Source organism: Pyrus communis, chromosome 11 (assembly GCF_963583255.1).
Source record: "Pyrus communis chromosome 11, drPyrComm1.1, whole genome shotgun sequence".
NCBI lineage: Eukaryota > Viridiplantae > Streptophyta > Magnoliopsida > Rosales > Rosaceae > Pyrus > Pyrus communis.
The window spans coordinates 49,314-68,635 of record NC_084813.1 but is presented as its reverse complement, the minus strand read 5'-3'; the positions used below and the strand labels follow the sequence as shown (position 1 = coordinate 68,635).

The 19,322-nt window shown below is 40.1% G+C and overlaps 1 pseudogene; it reads left to right on the top strand.

The window, feature by feature from the left end:
* Positions 1-1,766: 1,766 nt before the first annotated feature.
* LOC137749233 (protein ABC transporter 1, mitochondrial-like) lies at positions 1,767-11,870 on the top strand (annotated as a pseudogene).
* The last annotated feature ends 7,452 nt before the right edge of the window (positions 11,871-19,322 follow it).

The following is a 19,322-nucleotide window of genomic DNA, read 5'->3' as shown; positions in this document are numbered from 1 at the left end:
TAATGGAAGAGAGCCACTGAACCCCTAGAACTAAATCATAACCCCCGAGAGGCAATGAATGCAAGTCAACACTGCAATCATAACCCCCTAAGGACAATGCACTGGACCTCCAACAACCTGAACTCTTAACCTTACCACTATTGGCAATCATGACATCAAATGTCTTAGTAGGATGAACCAGTTGACTCATTGTTTTAACAATCGAGCGTTAACAAAGTTATATGTGCTGCCGGAGTCTAACAGAATCCTCACAGAATGACCATGGATAGTGCCCTGCACTTTCATAGTTTGAGCCTTCGGAGTGGCAGTGGTCCCATAAAACGCACACTCACTAAGTTCCATGTGATGAACTTCAGGAGGTGAGTCCGAGGTGAACTCATCAAGCTCCTCATGGTCAGCAACATCAAGCATAAGCAATTGCTTCAACCCACAATTATGACCTGGAACCTATTTGTCAGTGCAAAACCAACATTCGCCCTTGTCCCATTCTAATTGAATTTCAGTTGGAGAAAGCTTCTTAACAGGGTAATTTTGGACCCGAGGAACATAAGGAGTGATGGCTGATGTAGTGTTGGGTTGGTGTTTAGGGACTGTGGGTGATGGTTTAGTGATGCCGCCTTTAAGCTCTTGAAACTTAGTACCTAACTGAACTGTTATGGCAATAACATCATGAACAGAATGAGGCTTCAACAATTTCACATCATACTTTAATTCTCGTTTAAGACCACCAAGGAAACAACTCTTTAACAAGAGAGGACCAACATCACAAGTACGATTAGCAAGTTTGTGAAATTCAGCTATATAATTACGCAGGGTACCTGTTTGGCGAAGTTTGAAGAGTGCCTCAGCACTATCTTCAAACTCGGAAGGACCAAATTCCTTACACAAGGCCTGAGTGAAGTCCTCCCAATAGGGAGTAGTAGTGGAACAATCCATCCATCTATGCCATTGAAGAATCTCCGTCTCGAGGTGGAATGAAGCTGTGACCACGCGTTGAGAATTGGGAATGCCATAATAAACAAAAAATTGTTCAGCCTTATAGATCCAGGCTAACAAATCGTCACCATCACCAAATCGGGAAAATTCGATGTGCGAAGACCACGCTAGCTTGACCGTAGCACTGCCAGGGGTGACCGGACTGCGCAGATCCTGGATTCGGTCCATGTCACGAGGTGGAGGAAGATCGGTGAAAGGAGGAGCAGAACCCTCGCCGCTGTCATAAGCGGCTTGCTCACGATGAAATTGCTCGAAATGCACAAACAATCGAGTTTCAAAAGCATGATCAATGGCTTCAGCGAACTGAGTGGGAAGGTTGACTAAGGTGTTTTCGATGGCAGCAACACGAGATTCCATGGCGGAGATGCGGGTCGTGGTGGTGGGACGGGGCATATACAAAGGGATACCAGAATCGAAGGGTGATACCAATGATATAACCCAAGCCAATACCTACCTACAACCTTCACTGTGTGGTAATGGTGGGTACTGAGGAAAGGAATTACACAACAAGAAGAAGGGAAATTCTAATTGTATTTCATATATGCTTTCAAATCCACTAGCTGAGGCTTTTAAACCACAAGCCAGCCATTACATTCGCGTGAGTGCCATATGGCATAACAGACAACTCAATTAAAACTAAGACCCACAATTAACAAAACTATTAGAATCTAGTCCTTACTCTAGTACAATCTGACCCCATTATTTAACTACTATTTCATAGTGATCCAAGGATTCACTAATAGGCCAAATGCAAGATCATAACAGTGAGAATGGTGAAAGGGGTGTCTCTAGTCGCCAAGGAGTTGGCGAAGCGATCTCCCACTTTGCTGAGCGTCAAAAATGGCGATTTGGAAGCCCTGATCAAGAAAGCCGTGGTGTCCGCCACCGACCTCTCCGGCCTCACCAAAGGCACCCTCTCCCAATTCACCAACAACCCCGTTGGTACTAATGACTTCAATTCCAATACCAATACGAATACCACAGGCCAAAATTCCGTCGTACACTTCACACATAAACAAGTTGAAGTTGAAGCAGCACCACCTCCTCTTTCACCTTCGTCCGCTCCTGCGGCGGAGCATGAACAAGAAGAACACAATCAACAACAGTTGCAGCAACCAGTGCAACAACAAGAAGAACATCAATCCACCACAGTGGACGTCCTTGATTCCGCCAAGAAGGAGAATTTGGTGGAACAAGAGCCACAACCTCAGCCGTCGCCGCAGCCATTGCAGAGGCGGAAGCCCAGAGAGAGACGAGTTCCTTCCACCCCCTTCTCCAGAGCACTCGGGTCTCTACTCTTCTCCTTTTTAGTTTCCTTATGAATGATATCATGAATATGTATGTGATTTGCGATTGTGATTGATAATTTAAAAAGGTTTGTGGTCTCGGAACTGGGCTCGCGTGGGGAACCATTCAGGAGTCTACCAAGAGGTTCGTTTATGGTACGCCAACCTCATCAGACAAGCAATCTCCACTTTCTCCATTTTTGTCCCTCCAAAATGCAGAACGTTTGGCTCTCGCACTCTGTAGAATGCGTGGAGCTGCCCTCAAATTGGGACAGATGCTCAGTATACAAGACGAGTCCCTCGTCCCTGCTCCTGTAACATTCTACTTCTCTCTTTTTTGAATAAAATTCATACGCATTACAATGTATTGCATGTTTTCAGTTTCTTAATGTCTTTGCTATATTCATTTTCTTCTAGATCTTGGCAGCTCTTGATATTGTCCGTCAAGGTCCAGATGTCATGCCCAGGAAACAGCTTAATCAAGTTTTGGATGCTGAACTAGGACCTGACTGGCAATCTAAGCTTATTAGTTTTGATTATGTACCTTTGGCGTCTGCAGGTATAGGCCAGGTGACAGCGACAGACATTGCTTGTTTCTTGTTACTTGTTACTTGTTACACACACTGCTTGTTTCCTGTTACTTGTTACACGCAGTCATGCACGCCTACCTACCCACTGTATGTGTATATGTACAACTTTGCATGGTGGCATCAATGTACTTGTAATGCCATCTCTTTGCTTAAGAATACAATCACAATCAGACAGGAACTTCTCCATCTCTTGATAGATTTCTGTAATTGAAACTGTCATGTAATATACATTGTTCAGACTGTTTATGTTACCATCTATAACATTTTTAGGTTCATCGAGCTGTCACAAAGGATGGTATGGATGTTGCAATGAAAATTCAGTACCCCGGTGTTGCTGATAGCATTGAAAGTGACATTGACAACGTCAAACTTCTTCTAGATTATACAAATCAAATCCCCAAGGGACTTTATCTTGAAAGAGCTATGAAGGTATTTTTATTTTGTATGCCCTTGGCCATTTCATCTGTATGATTCACATGGTATATTAGGAATATTGTAGGTAAGTTTAATTTTTCTAATTGCTCCACTTACACATTTGGCTTTATACTTTTTATTTCTTATGGATGTGTATCTAATCCTCATTGATCATTCCCTTGTGCTCATGAAGTTGGAACTTGATTCCATATGGAATGTATCTGGATGACATTGAATTGTGGATTATGATTTCAAACTCAGAAGATGATAAAATGTCTTAAATGTTCAAAATTCATGCTTATATTCTTCCTAAATCCTTTGTAGGTGGCAAAAGAAGAATTATCCCCTGAATGTGACTATGCGTTGGAGGCACAAAGTTAAAAACGGTTTCGTGACTTGCTATCCAATGCACAAGGATTTTATGTTCCATTCGTAGTGGATGATATCTCGAGCAAAAGAGTCTTAACTACAGAACTTGTTTCGGGCAAGTAAACTTTGCCAATTATGCTATTCCTTTGTTTAAACTATGATATAGTGTTTTTTTACTCTGAAAATTTTATGTTGTTGCTTGGGGGCAATTTCTCTGATTAGCATTTACAGAACTGATTCCCAACTGTTTTGTTTTGTTTTGGGACTTTCTCATGGACCAAAATGCAGAGCTGGTTAGTTAGTTAATCTTCGAACACTCTTACTTGAAGAAACAATGTTTATTTCAAGATTTGTTGTAATATTGAACAGTACAACGTGTTGTGGCACACAAATGCTGATCGAGAGACCACCTTTTGTTTTCTACTAGTGGTGGCAGCATTGGGAATTTCTATCAAAATTGTGTGTGTAGCTAAACTAAGCTTATGAATCAAGGGATGATATTGAAAAGCAAGCTACTAATTGTGTGATGTCATATTCTTTTCAAGCTCCATATGCATAAGTCACCTTCTATCGTAAATGAAAGTAATTACGGACAGTTGTAACTTTTGGAAATGAGTTGCAACATTTCCATTAAACCCATTTGCTTTTGGTTAGAAAGTTCCTTTCGATCTTAAGTTACAGGGATTAAGAATTTTATATGTTAGAAAGTTGCATTGCTGCAATTTGAAGAAAGCATAAAATGGTAATGATTAAAAGTAATTAGGGAACTTTAACAAAAAGCTCCTGGTATTGTTTACTTTAACGAAAAACCATATTTTTACATTAAAAAGTCAATTCTGGTACTATTCACTTTACCCTTTGTTTTGTCCTTATCGTTAAAACTCAAAGTTTTCAAGCCCTTTTCATTAGTTTTCCTAAGTAATTAACCAGTTTTAATGATTTTTTTTTTTTCTGTGGTATATGTCACTTAACTTAGCTATCTTTTCTAGGTTTTTTCTATTGTTATCATTAAAAGCAGTTATCTTTTTATGGAGCTTTCAATGTAGCGTTGGTTGTATCATCAATAGAGGATTAATGTTGATGTGAACATGATATTGCTTTCTCATGCTGCAGGAATACCTATTGACAAAGTGGCACTCTTAAACCAGGAAACTCGCGACTATGTTGGCAGAAAGTTTCTAGAGCTCACTTTGAAGGAGTTATTTGTTTTTCGTTCCATGCAGGCATGTTCTGTGTTATCTCTTCACCTATGCAAGCATATATAGTGTTTTATTTTAATCTTTACTTTGTTTTTCTTACATTACTTTTATAAGCATTCACTTTGCTCAACCTTAAGAATAACTTACTCTCAACGATGAAATTGACTTCTATCCAATGCACAAGGCTTTTTCATTTTACTAGTCATCTTAAAGTATGTCTCCTACAAGCAATCCCACCAACTAAGTTCATTTGTCAGGGACCTAGGGTAACAATATTATTTAGCGGCAGTAGCCAGTAAAGTTGATGTAGCACAACATAAGTGTTTACTACGATTATGGTGGGCTGAAGATGACACAAATATTAAGCAACAACAAGAGCTTTAGAAGAAAGACGAGTCTGGCAATGATTTATGATTGCTTCCGTTGGAAAAGAAATTAGTAAAGGGACCAACGGAGGCTCAATGGGAGTGGTTGAGGAATAGGTTTGCACCATTTGGTCTTGGGTTTGAAACCCGAAGGTACTTATGTAGCAATTGCTAGTGCTTTGTGCCCCTAAAGATTGTAGGGTTTTGGCGATGGGCCCCAGTTTTGAAGCTAGTACATTAGTAATCCTTAACAGGACCCTTTTTATCACGTATGCTGAGTTTTAATCTCCAACTGCAGATTTAAGGTAGCTAATTTCCGTGGAGTGGGGGTCAAGTTAAGCGACACCTTTGGTCTAGTCCAGTTCCTATGTATAAAGGACTTAAATCTTCAGTGCATTTAACATATCAAAATTCTGGGATATCCATTTTGCTGGACAACTGATCCACTGTTATTCATCATTTGAACTTTATTGTATGGTTTCTGTTTTATATTTTTTTTTTCTGCACTACGCTTATAGGAATTAACATTCTGAGAGTTGGCAAGTCATGCATTCTTCCTAGTTTTAGGCTCGCAGCTCATCTTGCTTTAATTGTGCCTTATGGAATGCAGACTGATCCTAATTGGAGTTATTTCTTGTACGAGGAGGCTAAGAAATCAATCTGATAGACTTTGGAGCAGCTAGGGATTACCCCAAGAGTTTTGTTGATGACTATCTAAGAATGGTGAAATCTCCTTTCTCTTTATATTTAACTGAGTTTTGTGGTTGAGTATTAGTTATTTGTTTGATGTTTAAAACTTTTTAGACTGAGCTGCAAGTTGCTGAGGACTTTGCATTGTATTGAAAGTCCTATCTGTGTAATAGGGTTTGTGTCAACCCTAGTAGTGCTTTATCTAGTTGTATAAATGTCTTATCTTGTTGGCAGCTTGTTGGCAGCTAATAGGGTTTGTGTCAACCCTAGTAGTGTTTTATCTAGTTGTATAAATGTCTTATCTTGTTGGCAGCTTGTTGGCAGCTGGTTGACAGCTGATTGGCAGCTCCTTAATTCAAGGAGCTTAATTATGTTTCCTATGTCGACTTCTTAGCTTGATTCAAGGAAGTTCTAGGTTAGAGTCTTGAGTGTTGAGTGTAGTTTGCAACTCACTCAAACTCCTCTATATATTTGTATCATGTTTCTGTTCCTTGTACGACAACAATATACAAAATACACAAACTTCAAAAGTTAACATGGTATCAGAGCAGGCATCCCTCTGAAGCCTGTCTTTGAATATCTTACGCTGTGATTTCTCTTTAGCAAAACTATGGCTGATGAGCATTCGGAGGAAGAGAGCATCATTGCTTCTCCTTCCACTCACATCTCTGAAATGGATATCAATCCAAATCAACGACTCAGTTCAGTGTTACTGAATGAGTTCAACTATTTACCGTGGGCAAGAGCGGTTAGTCTCGCACTAGGTGGAAGATCCAAACTGGGTTTCATCGATGGCAGTTTTCCTGCTCCTGGAGTCACTTCTCCTGAATATGGAGGGTGGCTTTGCAAAGATCAGCTGGTCATGTCATGGCTGCTTAATTCCATGGAAAGGAAGATTGCTGAGATCTTCAGCTATTCCGAATCGTCACTCACTCTCTGGACAACAGTGAAGGAGATGTATGGTAATCAAAATAATTCTGCCCGCATTTTTCAACTCAAGAAGGATATCTCCAGCGTTCAACAAGAAGGTAAAACCTTTGTTCAACATCTTGGCTCTCTAAGAAGCATGTGGAATGAGCTGGATGTCTATAGACCTCACACCATTGATCCCACGGTGCTTCTTAAAAGAGCTGAAGAAGATAAGATATTTCAATTGCTGTCTAGTCTGAGCTCAGACTATGAGGATTTGAGAAGCCATATCCTCATGAATCCTGAGCTACCATCCTTCACTAGCATTTGTGCAACCATCCAACGTGAGGAAGTAAGAAGAAAAGTCATGAACAATGGTACAAAAACCATTGTGACTGAAGCTAGGGCATATCTGACAAATGAAAAAAGATACAAAGGAAAAAACCCCCATCTAAAGTGCCTACACTGTGACAACATCGGGCATGTGAGAGATAAGTGCTGGATTCTCCATCCAGAACTTAAGCCAGATTTCATGAAGGACAAAACCACGCAGAAGACAAGTCGAGCACATCCTCGTGCCAACATTTCATCATCTTCATCTTTCAACAGTTCTGATCCATACAAACAGTTCACTGCAAATCCTGCTACTCTTATAAATGAGTTCGCAGCCTATCTCCATCAAAAGAAGGGTAGGGAAGATCGAGCTGCTGAACATGAAGATGGAAGTACCTCGGCATTGCTTGGCAAGTTTGCTGGTTTCCTGGCTGATGCTGATCACTTACCTCAACAAGGCATGAAAGGTATCATGAATGCTTTCAAAACTGCTCTTAAAATGAATGAGTTGTATGATTTTTGGGTTGTAGATTCAGGTGCCACAGATCACATGACTAATCAAGTGTCAAAATTCCATAAATTCGAGAAACTTCATAAACCATCACATGTGTCTGTAGCTAATGGTGAAGGTGCTAGGATTGTAGGCAAGGGAAAAATTCACTTGATATCTGATCAAATAGAGTCCATGGCCTTATACGTGCCTTCGTTTCCATTCCAACTTCTCTCAGTAGGGAAAATCACAAATTCCTTAAACTGCTTAGCCATTTTTTCACCAGAAAATGTCATTTTTCAGGATCTTGTCACCAAGAGGAAGATTGGTGAAGGATTTTACCTAGATGGTCTCTATTACATCTCGAAAAGCTCTCCCAGTGGATTACAAGCAAAGTCCATACCCGTACATGTCTCCATTCAAGACCAGTTTTTGTGGCACCAGCGATTAGCACACCCATCTCAACATGTTTTGTCCACATTGTTTCCAGATTTAGACAAAGAACAAATTCATTGTGAAACTTGCCACATGTCAAAGGCAACAAAGCTACCCCTTCGTTCATCTTTGTCTAGAGTTTTTCATCTTTTTGAACTTGTACACTCGGATGTATGGGGACCAACTAGTGAGTCTTTTGATGGTTACAAATATTTCATAACCTTTGTTGATGACTATTCAAGAGCAACTTGGTTATATTTGTTAAAATCAAAGAGTGAAGTGATGGAAGTGTTTAAAGACTTTCATAGTCTTGTTAAAAACCATTTTTCCTCTCAAATCAAAACACTAAGGTCTGATAATGGCACCGAATACATGTCCCAAGTCATGACTCAATATTTGAGCAATAATGGCATCATGCATCAAACTAGTTGTGTTGGCACACCTCAACAAAATGGTATTGCCGAGAGAAAAAATCGAGATCTCCTTGAAAAAACTAGGTCATTGATGTTTCAAATGAATGTACCTAAACGTTTTTGGTCTCAAAGTGTTATGGCAGCCACTTATCTGATCAACAGGTTACCTAGCAGGGTTTTGGGGTTCAAATCACCAATGGAAATTGTAAAGAACAGGAAAATAGACTTGTCACACCTTAAAGTCTTTGGATGCATTTGTTTTGTCCATGTTCAGTCCTTGCATCGAGACAAACTTGACCCGAGAGCAACCAAATGCATTTTCCTTGGTTACTCATCCACACAAAAGGGATACAAATGTTACAATCCACAACTTAAGAGGTTAATTGTTTCCAAGGATGTCAGATTTCATGAAACTAACCCTTATTACAGCCAAGCTCTGGATAGTTCAAGTGAGGGGGAGAATTACTTGGATTTGTTTCCATTGCCAAGAACTGAAATCCTTGCCACTGAAGTACCTGATGCAATGGTGCCTGTTCATCACACAAATGTCCCTACTGAAAATGACAACCAAGCCTCAAGTAATGATACCAACAATTCTGAATCAATCCACAGTATTGCTCCTGAGGAATCATCCTACGAGTTGCAATCGACTGCACCTCGACGCAATCCTACTCGTGAAAGACATCCTCCAGCAAGACTGCAAGACTTTGTCACTTACAAACCAAGACATCCACTGTCTCACTACGTGTCCTATCACAAAATGTCTCCTAAACACACTGCTTTCCTGTGTACTATATCTGAACATGTTGAGCCTCAGTCATTCCAAGAAGCAAATCAATCACCAGTTTGGCAGCAAGCCATGCAAGATGAACTGAATGCCCTTGATCAACACAAAACCTGGAGCATTGAGACACTGCCTAAGGGAAAGAAGACAGTAGGTTGCAGGTGGATATACAAGGTTAAATTCAACTCAGATGGATCCATAGAAAGACACAAGGCAAGATTGGTGGCTCGTGGCTTTACTCAAACATTTGATGTGGACTACAAAGAAACATTCGCCCCTGTTGCAAAGATGAACTCTGTAAGAGTACTACTTTCAGTTGCTGTTAACAAAGGATGGCCTATGTTTCAAATGGACGTAAAGAACGCCTTCTTACATGGTGAGCTTGAAGAAGAAGTCTTCATGAGGTTACCCCCAGGCCATCCTCAAAGTCATGAACCTGATCTTGTGTGCAGATTGCACAAATCAATTTATGGTCTTAAACAGTCACCAAGAGCTTGGTATGCCAAGCTAAGTTCAGTCCTCACAACGGTTGGTTTTAAAAGAAGCAATGCAGACTCTTCATTGTTCGTACGCACGGGCACTGCTGGGAAACTGGTCGTTCTTGTCTATGTCGATGATTTAATCATCACAGGAGATAACATGGATGAAATAACTAAGCTCAAGCATTCACTGCAACAACGTTTTGCCATCAAAGATCTTGGCATACTCAGATATTTTCTTGGCATCGAAATGGCTACCTCTCCCAAGGGTTTCTTTCTCAGCCAACGGAAATATGTTCTGGACCTTCTCAAGGAAGCAAACATGAGTGATGCTAAACCTGTCAATACACCTCTTGACACGAAACTCAAACTTAGCTTGGAAGGACAACCACTGCCCAACATCAGCTATTATCAGCGTCTTGTGGGTAAGCTGATCTACTTGACTATTACAAGGCCTGACATAGCCTATTCAGTAAGCATTGCTAGCCAATTTATGCACTCTCCCACCATGGAGCATTTTAACCTTGTCAAGAGACTACTTCGGTATCTCAAAGGTTCAATAGGTCGTGGCATCATCATGAAAAAGAATGAGAGCACTGAGATCACAGGTTATTATGATGCTGATTGGGCTGGTAACTCTATTGATCGTAAGTCTACAACGGGGTATTGCACATTTGTGGGAGGCAATCTTGTTACCTGGAAAAGTAAAAAGCAAGCCGTAGTTGCTCGATCCAGCACTGAGGCTGAATATCGCGCCATGGCATCTACTGCCTGTGAACTAATATGGCTAAAAGGTTTGCTGTGCGACTTAGGTGTCTCTACTACTCAGTCCATGTCTCTTTTCTGTGATAACCAAGCGGCAATGCACATTGCGTCCAACCCCGTCTTCCACGAGAGAACCAAGCACATCGAAGTTGATTGTCACTATGTCCGTGCACAGGTACAATCACAGGTCATCAAAACTCATTTTGTCAAGAGCTACGATCAACTCGCAGACCTATTCACTAAACCTTTAGCATCACCTCAGTTTCAGCGGCTTCTCGACAAGCTTGGATCCATCAACCTCCTGGATCCAGCTTGAGGGGGAGTATTGAAAGTCCTATCTGTGTAATAGGGTTTGTGTCAACCCTAGTAGTGCTTTATCTAGTTGTATAAATGTCTTATCTTGTTGGCAGCTTGTTGGCAGCTAATAGGGTTTGTGTCAACCCTAGTAGTGTTTTATCTAGTTGTATAAATGTCTTATCTTGTTGGCAGCTTGTTGGCAGCTGGTTGACAGCTGATTGGCAGCTCCTTAATTCAAGGAGCTTAATTATGTTTCCTATGTCGACTTCTTAGCTTGATTCAAGGAAGTTCTAGGTTAGAGTCTTGAGTGTTGAGTGTAGTTTGCAACTCACTCAAACTCCTCTATATATTTGTATCATGTTTCTGTTCCTTGTACGACAACAATATACAAAATACACAAACTTCAAAAGTTAACACATTGCATATGTGATCAGGTTCTTGCCTGTGCAAATGGTGATAGAGATACAGTCCTTGAAATGTCTAGGAGACTTGGATTCATCTCAGGGACGGAATCAGAAATAATGTTAGAAACGCATGTTCAAGCTGGGTTTGTTGTGGGATTGCCATTTGCCAAGCCTGGTGGGTACGACTTCCGCGCATCCAACGTCACTCAGAGCGTTTCAAACCTTGGGGCAACCATGCTGAGGCACAGGGTGACTCCACCACCTGATGAGGCGTACAGCCTTCACCGCAATCTTTCTGGCGCGTTTTTGGCTTGCATCAAGCTTGGGGCGGTTGTGCCGTGCAGGGAGCTCTTACTCGAAGTATATGAGCATTATCAGTTTGGCGAAGAAGGCGGAGAGGTGTTGTCAAGTGGGATTGGTTTATATGGGGCTTATAAATGATTTTGATTTAATTTTGAACATGTAATAAGTGGGGAAGGATCAACCACTATAATAAATACGAATGATTTTTGTTGATGAAGGGGAAACTTAGGGGTAGATTTGATTTCTCGTGGGGGATAGTTTTACGGTTTTACCCTTGTGAGATAGAATTTATTTGTATATTCATTCGACCCATTAGAATTTAGATATAAAACATTCTTCGACAGTGATTCATAAGGAGGGAGGAGGGAGGGAAATAAATTTCTTATTATTTTACAATAAAGAGCTTGAAATTTGAAGTTTGATAGGAATTCCACTCAATGCAAATGCTTCGTTGTATTGGCGCAAAAGAAAAGGGATGATGGAAACAGCTGCATAGTCTCTGGCGTCGTTTGGCACGTCGTATAAGAGGTCGGACAAGACTAATAGTATGAACCTGACCATTTGATGTTCTTTCATACTAAATAGTTGCCGAATTAATTTAAGCAGTCGGATGGGATAGTCGGGTATACACCTTCTTAATAAACCCTTCCAAAAGGAGTGGATTATTGGTCCGGTTCCCTTTCCTCTCTCTCGCACTTTGTTCTCCACGACACCTCCTCTCGCTGTCGTCCCTCTCGCCGTCATCCCTCTCGTCGTCGTCGTTCTCCCAGTCATCTCCTATAGCCGTCACCTCATCTCGCCGACGTCGATCTGCCTGTGAGGTGCAGAGAAGAAGAGAGGCTGAGGGGGAGGTCTGTGACAGTGAGGTGCAGAGAAGAAGAGACGCTGAGGTGCAGAGAAGAAGGGGCAGGTCTGTGACAGTGAGCATCGCAACTTTAGGGAGGGGGACGTCTGTGACACCGAGCATCTTCTTCTTCGTTTCCCCTCCCTCTGTTCTTCCCCCTCCTTCCTGTTAGAGTATACATAATCAAGCCATCAGGATTGTGACATGTGTAAAAAGCTGAAAGGATAGAATACAAGAATTAGTTAGTTAGTTAGTCCAAGTTGTATAGGTCAGGACAAATGTAACTAGCTCTTGAAAAAGGATATAAAGAGTAGGTAGCAATCAGAAAGATAATAAGAAAAATATACAGAAAGATTTTATCTCTCTCTCTCTCTATTTCTTTTCTCTCTTAAGATCTTCTTCTTCCTTCTAAGTATTCTAATCTTTTGATACATTAGTAGAGATAACTGTGCTATGGTTAACATGGTATCAATCGCCCGAATTGCTTAGACAGCTTCTTCGTTTCTGGTTTATTGTGCTTCCGCGTCGTCTCTTATCTCTGTGTGGCTTCTTTGTGTTTTCTGGGCATTTCTCTTCACTCTTACGGTCTCTGACTTGGTTAGGTTTTTCTTGCCTACCAAGTGTTTGTTTTTATTCTTCAGAGACAATTCTTCATAATGGTTACAGCTTCTCAACTACAAATCTTGCAGTCTCCGATTACTGGGTTGATTTCCTCTGTATCATCCTCTGTGTCGGTTAAGTTGGATGATTCTAACTATCTTCAATGGCATTTTCAAATGCAGTTGATGCTTGAAGGATATGGGATAATGGGTTTTATTGATGGATCGACTTGCTGTCCACCTCAATACTCGAGTGATTCTGAAGCTTTATCTGGTGGTGTTGGTTCAAGGATTGAGACGGATGATTACAAAGTATGGAAGATGAATGATAGGGCTCTTATGCAGCTTATCACTGCAACGCTATCGTCTGTTGCTATTTCTTGTGCGATTGGGAGTATCAGTGCTAGAGATTTGTGGGTTCGTCTTCAAGAACAGTTTTCCACGGTTAGCAAGACTTCGATTTTTCAACTCAAGTTTGATCTTCAGACCATCAAGAAAGGGGCAGATTCTGTGACTCAGTATCTTCAGAGAATTAAAGAGGCAAGGGACTATCTTGCAGCTGTAGGGGTTAACTTTGAAGATGAAGACATTGTTATTTTGGCTTTGAATGGGTTATCAGCGGAGTATAACACATTTCGGTGTGTAATTCGTGGTAGAGAGAATGTGATTTCTCTTAAAGAATTCCGGGCTCAATTGCTTGCAGAAGAAGCAATTATTGAGAACAGTCAAAGTTTACAATTTTCTACTGCATTGTTTGCCAAGAATCAAGGTTCTAATGCTGGGGTCACATTTTCTGAATCTCAGGGAGTCTTTAATTCTGGATTACAGGGTTCAAATGGTTATCATGGGCACTCCGGTTCCTCTCAGTTCTTTAATAATGGTCATAAGTCTAAGTACAAGGGTAAAGGCAAAGCTGGGAACTTTCAGGGTCAGAAATATTTTAATAATCAGGGACAAAGGTATTTCAATTCGAAACCTGTGGTTCATGATTTTACTCCTGGAATTCTTGGTAATCCTTCTCAGCTTCATAATGTTGTATGTCAACTATGTTCTCAACATGGACACAGTGCTGCTACATGTGTGTATAGAACCATTGACACATCTGAGACTTCTGAGAAATGTCAAATCTGTGATCGTAGTAATCATACTGCCAAAACCTGTTTTTATAGGAATAAGAATCGATCTCAACCTTCACAAATGACTGCTATGCAAGCTATGTTTCCTGGTTATATGCAGACTCCATATATGTCTCCTATGATGCATGTGGTCTCTCCAAACATGTTTACTATGATGAATATGGTGTCTTCTAATTGTGCACCAAATCTTCAACCTTCTGCACATATGGCCACTTCTAGTGCATATGCCCCTGCCTATATGCATGCCTCCACTTCTAATGTTCCTGTCCTATCCAATTCTGCAACTCCACAAGTTTGGCTGACAGATTCCGATGCTACTAATCACATGACAAATGATCTCAGTAATTTGTCTCTAGCATCTCCATATCCAACTAATGAGACTGTTCAAACAGCAAATGGGGAAGGTTTGCAAGTCTCTCATATTGGGAACTCTATTATTCAGCCATCATCGCAGTCTCTCCGATTAAATTCTGTTCTTTACATTCCAAAATTGTCTCATAATTTGTTGTCAGTTCATAAAACATGTTTTGACAACAATTGTTGGCTAATATTCGATGCTTATTGTTTTTGGATTCAGGACAAAACCACAGGGAGAGTCTTGTATAAAGGACACTGCAACAATGGACTGTATCCAATTCCTTTTTTTCCTCATTTACCATCAGGTTCATCATCTCAGCTACAAGTTCATCCACCTGTTGCTCTTCTTGGACATACTGTGAATTCAACCTTATGGCATTGTAGACTAGGTCACCCTTCTAATCCCATAGTTTCTCTTATCCTTCGAAAGTCAAAAGTTGCTGTTAAAACAGATGTGTCACCTACTGTTTGTCAAAGTTGTTTAGAAGGGAAATTTAGTAAACTTCCTTTCTCTCATACCTCTACCAAATCTGTAATACCATTCGAAATTGTTCATAGTGATATGTGGGGACCTGCACCTAGTGTATCTGTGGATGGGTTCAAGTATTATGTCCTCTTTGTTGATGAGTGTACCAGATTCTGCTGGCTATTTCCCTTAATAAATAAATCTGATCTGTGTTCAGTGTTTGTTAAATTCTACCATTTTATCTTTACTCAATTCTCAGCAAGAGTTAAGATATTACAAAGTGATGGGGGGGGTGAATATATTTGTAAACCTATGCAGTCTTTTCTTGCTCAACATGGCATTTCTCATCATAAATCATGTCCCTATACACCTGAACAAAATGGCTTGGCTGAAAGAAAACACAAACATGTAGTTCAAACAGCTCTTACTTTGTTACAAAATGCACATTTACCTTCTAAGTTTTGGTCTTTTGCATGCCAAACTGCCATCTACTTGATCAATCGAATGCCATCTTCCATTCTTCAAAATCAGTCACCTTTTGAACTTTTATATTCTGCTATTCCTGAAATCCAACACTTAAGGGTTTTTGGTTGTGCTTGTTTTCCACTTTTACAACCTTATAACAGCAACAAATTACAACCTAAGTCTGCAAAATGTCTCTTTTTGGGATATGCCTCCACCTATAAGGGATATATATGCTTTGAACTTACTCTTGGAAAGATATATATTTCAAGACATGTCATTTTTAATGAACTTGACTTTCTATACAGTGCTCTCAGTTCTAAGTCACAGTGTTCGCAGTCTCCAAGAGTAAAACCTGATAGTAATACACCAATCCTACCTATTGTGCTGCCAACCTTGCAAAATATTCTTGTTTCTTCATCCTCTCCTCCTTCTCTAGCCCATGAACCTTCTCCCTCTTCTCAGTCATCATCCTCACCCCAGTCCATTGATGCACAAGATTCTCCTGCTCCTGTGGTTCCTGATCATAATCCAGAAAGTTTACAAGTAGTCCTTGATATCCCACCAGTAAATCTCCATCCAATGCAAACTCGTTCCAAGAGTGGAATTGTGAAGAAAAAGGTGTTTTTTGCTGCTGCACACACCTCCACAGTGGTTGATTTGACTACCACTGAACCTGCAACATATAAGTCTGCACTAAAGGTTCCAGTATGGCTCAATGCAATGAAAGAGGAACTTAATGCTCTTTATTCTCAGAAAACATGGAGTTTGGTTGCTCTCCCCCTAACAAGAATCTGGTCGGGTGTAAATGGATTTTTAAAGTGAAGAGACACGCTGATGGGAGTATTGCCAGACATAAGGCTCGTTTGGTCGCCAAAGGGTTTAGTCAGGAAACAAGTTTGGATTATGGTGAGACATTTAGCCCGGTTGTTAAACCAACAACTGTAAGACTCATCCTTGCTCTTGCTGCTCATTATAATTGGCCTTTGCGCCAACTAGATGTGAAGAATGCCTTTCTTCATGGCATTTTAAATGAGGAGGTCTATATGTCTCAACCTCCAGGTTTTGAGGATCCTCAGTTTCCTTATCTGGTTTGCAAGTTACAAAAATCCCTATATGGTCTTAAACAAGCACCAAGGGCTTGGAATGATAGGTTTACTCAATTCTTACCACAGTTGGGGTTCCAAACCACTACTTCAGATCTGTCTTTGTTTGTTAAACCTGTTGATGATGCTATTGTGGTTCTTCTTTTATATGTGGACGATATCATAATTACTGGAAATGCATCCTCTGCTATTCAACAGGTTGTTGCAGCTTTAACCAATGAGTTTGAGCTTAAGGATCTTGGTCCCTTACATTTCTTCTTGGGCATTCAAATTTCAAAAACTGATCACGGATTGTTTCTGTCCCAAGAAAAGTATATTGTTGACTTGTTGAAGAAGACTGACATGACAGATGCCAAACCTGCAGTCACACCGTGTTTGCCTTATAATAGACTCCTCAAAGATGATGGTCAGCCGTTCAATAATCCAGGTCTCTATCGGAGTGTGGTTGGAGCCTTACAATACCTTGTGTTCACCAGACCTGATATTGCTTTCTCTGTGCATCAGGTTAGTCAATTTATGCAAGCCCCAATGCTCTCCCACTTCACTGCAGTTAAAAGGATATTAAGGTATCTCAAAGGGTCTTTGTCTAAAGGCATTACTTATAGTAAAGGAGAGTTACTTCTTAAAGCCTTTAGTGATGCTGACTGGGCTGGGGATCCCAATGATAGACGTTCAACTACGGGTTTGGTTGTTTTTCTTGGCAATAACCCAATCTCTTGGTCCTCTAAGAAGCAGCAAACTGTCTCTCGTTCATCCACTGAGGCTGAATATAGAGCCATGTCTACTACAACGGCTGAATTAGATTGGATTCAACAATTGCTTGTATTCTTGCAGATACAACCTTCTGCTCCTCCAGTGTTATTCTGTGATAATATGTCTGCTATAGCACTTTCTTTTAATCCAATCAATCATCAGCGCACGAAGCACATTGAAGTTGATGTTCATTTTGTGCGTGAAAGGGTTGCAAGCAAGAAGCTCCTGGTTCAATTTGTTTCTTCCTCGGAACAGTTTGCAGACATCTTCACTAAGGGCCTCAGTACACCTCTTTTTCACACCCATTGCAACAACCTCACGCTTGGTTTCTCCACCCATGAGCTTGAGGGGGGATGTTAGAGTATACATAATCAAGCCATCAGGATTGTGACATGTGTAAAAAGCTGAAAGGATAGAATACAAGAATTAGTTAGTTAGTTAGTCCAAGTTGTATAGGTCAGGACAAATGTAACTAACTCTTGAAAAAGGATATAAAGAGTAGGTAGCAATTAGAAAGATAATAAGAAAAATATACAGAAAGATTTTATCTCTCTCTCTCTCTCTCTATTTCTTTTCTCTCTTAAGATCTTCTTCTTCCTTCTGAGTATTCTAATCTTTTGATACATTAGTAGAGATAACTGTGCTATGGTTAACACTTCCCACAAATCCCAAAACCCAATTCCTCCGCAGGCCACCATGAACCACCACCACCACCAGGTTCCATCCAACCACCCAGAACAAGACTCTTCTCTCCTTGCATCTTCTTCTGGCTACCGGATCTCCCTCCTCCGCCGCTGCATCTCCAAACCCTACAAATGAAGCCAGGATGTCAATTTTTTTTTCTTTCCTTTTCTTATTACCAAACAAAGTATAAATAATATGATCATTAGTCCGATACTATACTAAATGCCCGATTAATTTAGTCAGTAATATTCGATGTCTATTTATTCTATCCAACAGAAATAATCAGTACAATCCGAATTACCAAACGAAATCTATACGTGCTTATGCTTATACAGCAGGGAAAGGAGAAGGATGAAGAAATTAAATAGACAAGTTGACACGACACAATCCTCTCTCTTCCCACACTCAGCAATGTCACTGATAATTTCTCTATACAAAAGTAAAAAGACTATCATGACTGATTAATGACCACTTTTACGGATGCTTTTGCTTTTGCTCTTTCCTTTTTTGGACTTTAATGAATTTAACTTTTGGAAGTTTTTATTAAAAGGAGTTGAACTAAGTTTATTTTAATAAATAATTATATTATAAATTTATTTAATAAAAAAATTAAAATATTAATAAAAAACTCTTAAATTTTAATAAATATGACAAAAGAACATAAATTTTAATAAAACGGACACAATTTTAATATATAAAAAAATGACCTGATACTTGAGACTCGTTGATATTTTTATTAGTTTTCTTTTAACTTAACCCGTTGATATTTTTGTGCTTAATTAGTTAATTATGCTAAAGGGAGCTAAATTCTAAATTCTAATACGAGTTTGAGAAAAGTTGAGATAGCTTGCTTGAGGAAGAGGGGAGCAGAAAGGATCGAGGAAGAATGAAGCATCAACCATGTCGTGTGGTGGTGGTTGTGGTTGGTGGTGGTGGTGACGGTGGCATTGGCGGCTGCGTATGCGAACGGATCCCAGAAATATGAGAGAGCAATTTGGTTAGAGTTTCAGTTTGCCGAAAAGGAGGATGTATGGTTGGCCTCAGTCTTATCGACTCTGCTGCTTCCAAAGGAGCTGGTTAGTTCGCCCGAAAAAAAAAAGAGCTGGTTCTATCGTCTCTTTTGAATTGATCATTCAACAGAACTCTTTATTTATTAACTAATAACTCATTGATTAAATTAATTTAAACCCATTGTTTATTATTGAATGAAACTTAAATGGCAATCTGTTTGGATGACACATTGCCTGGTTACCATATTCATGGTGGGTATGGATTGGGTGCAAATAGCTGGCTGATTCAGTTGGAGGGGAGGTGGGCTAAGCAGAGCCCAGTGATGGCAACGGATCGGTTTGGAGACGGAAAGCTATATTCATCCTCATAATCATGAAAATTAA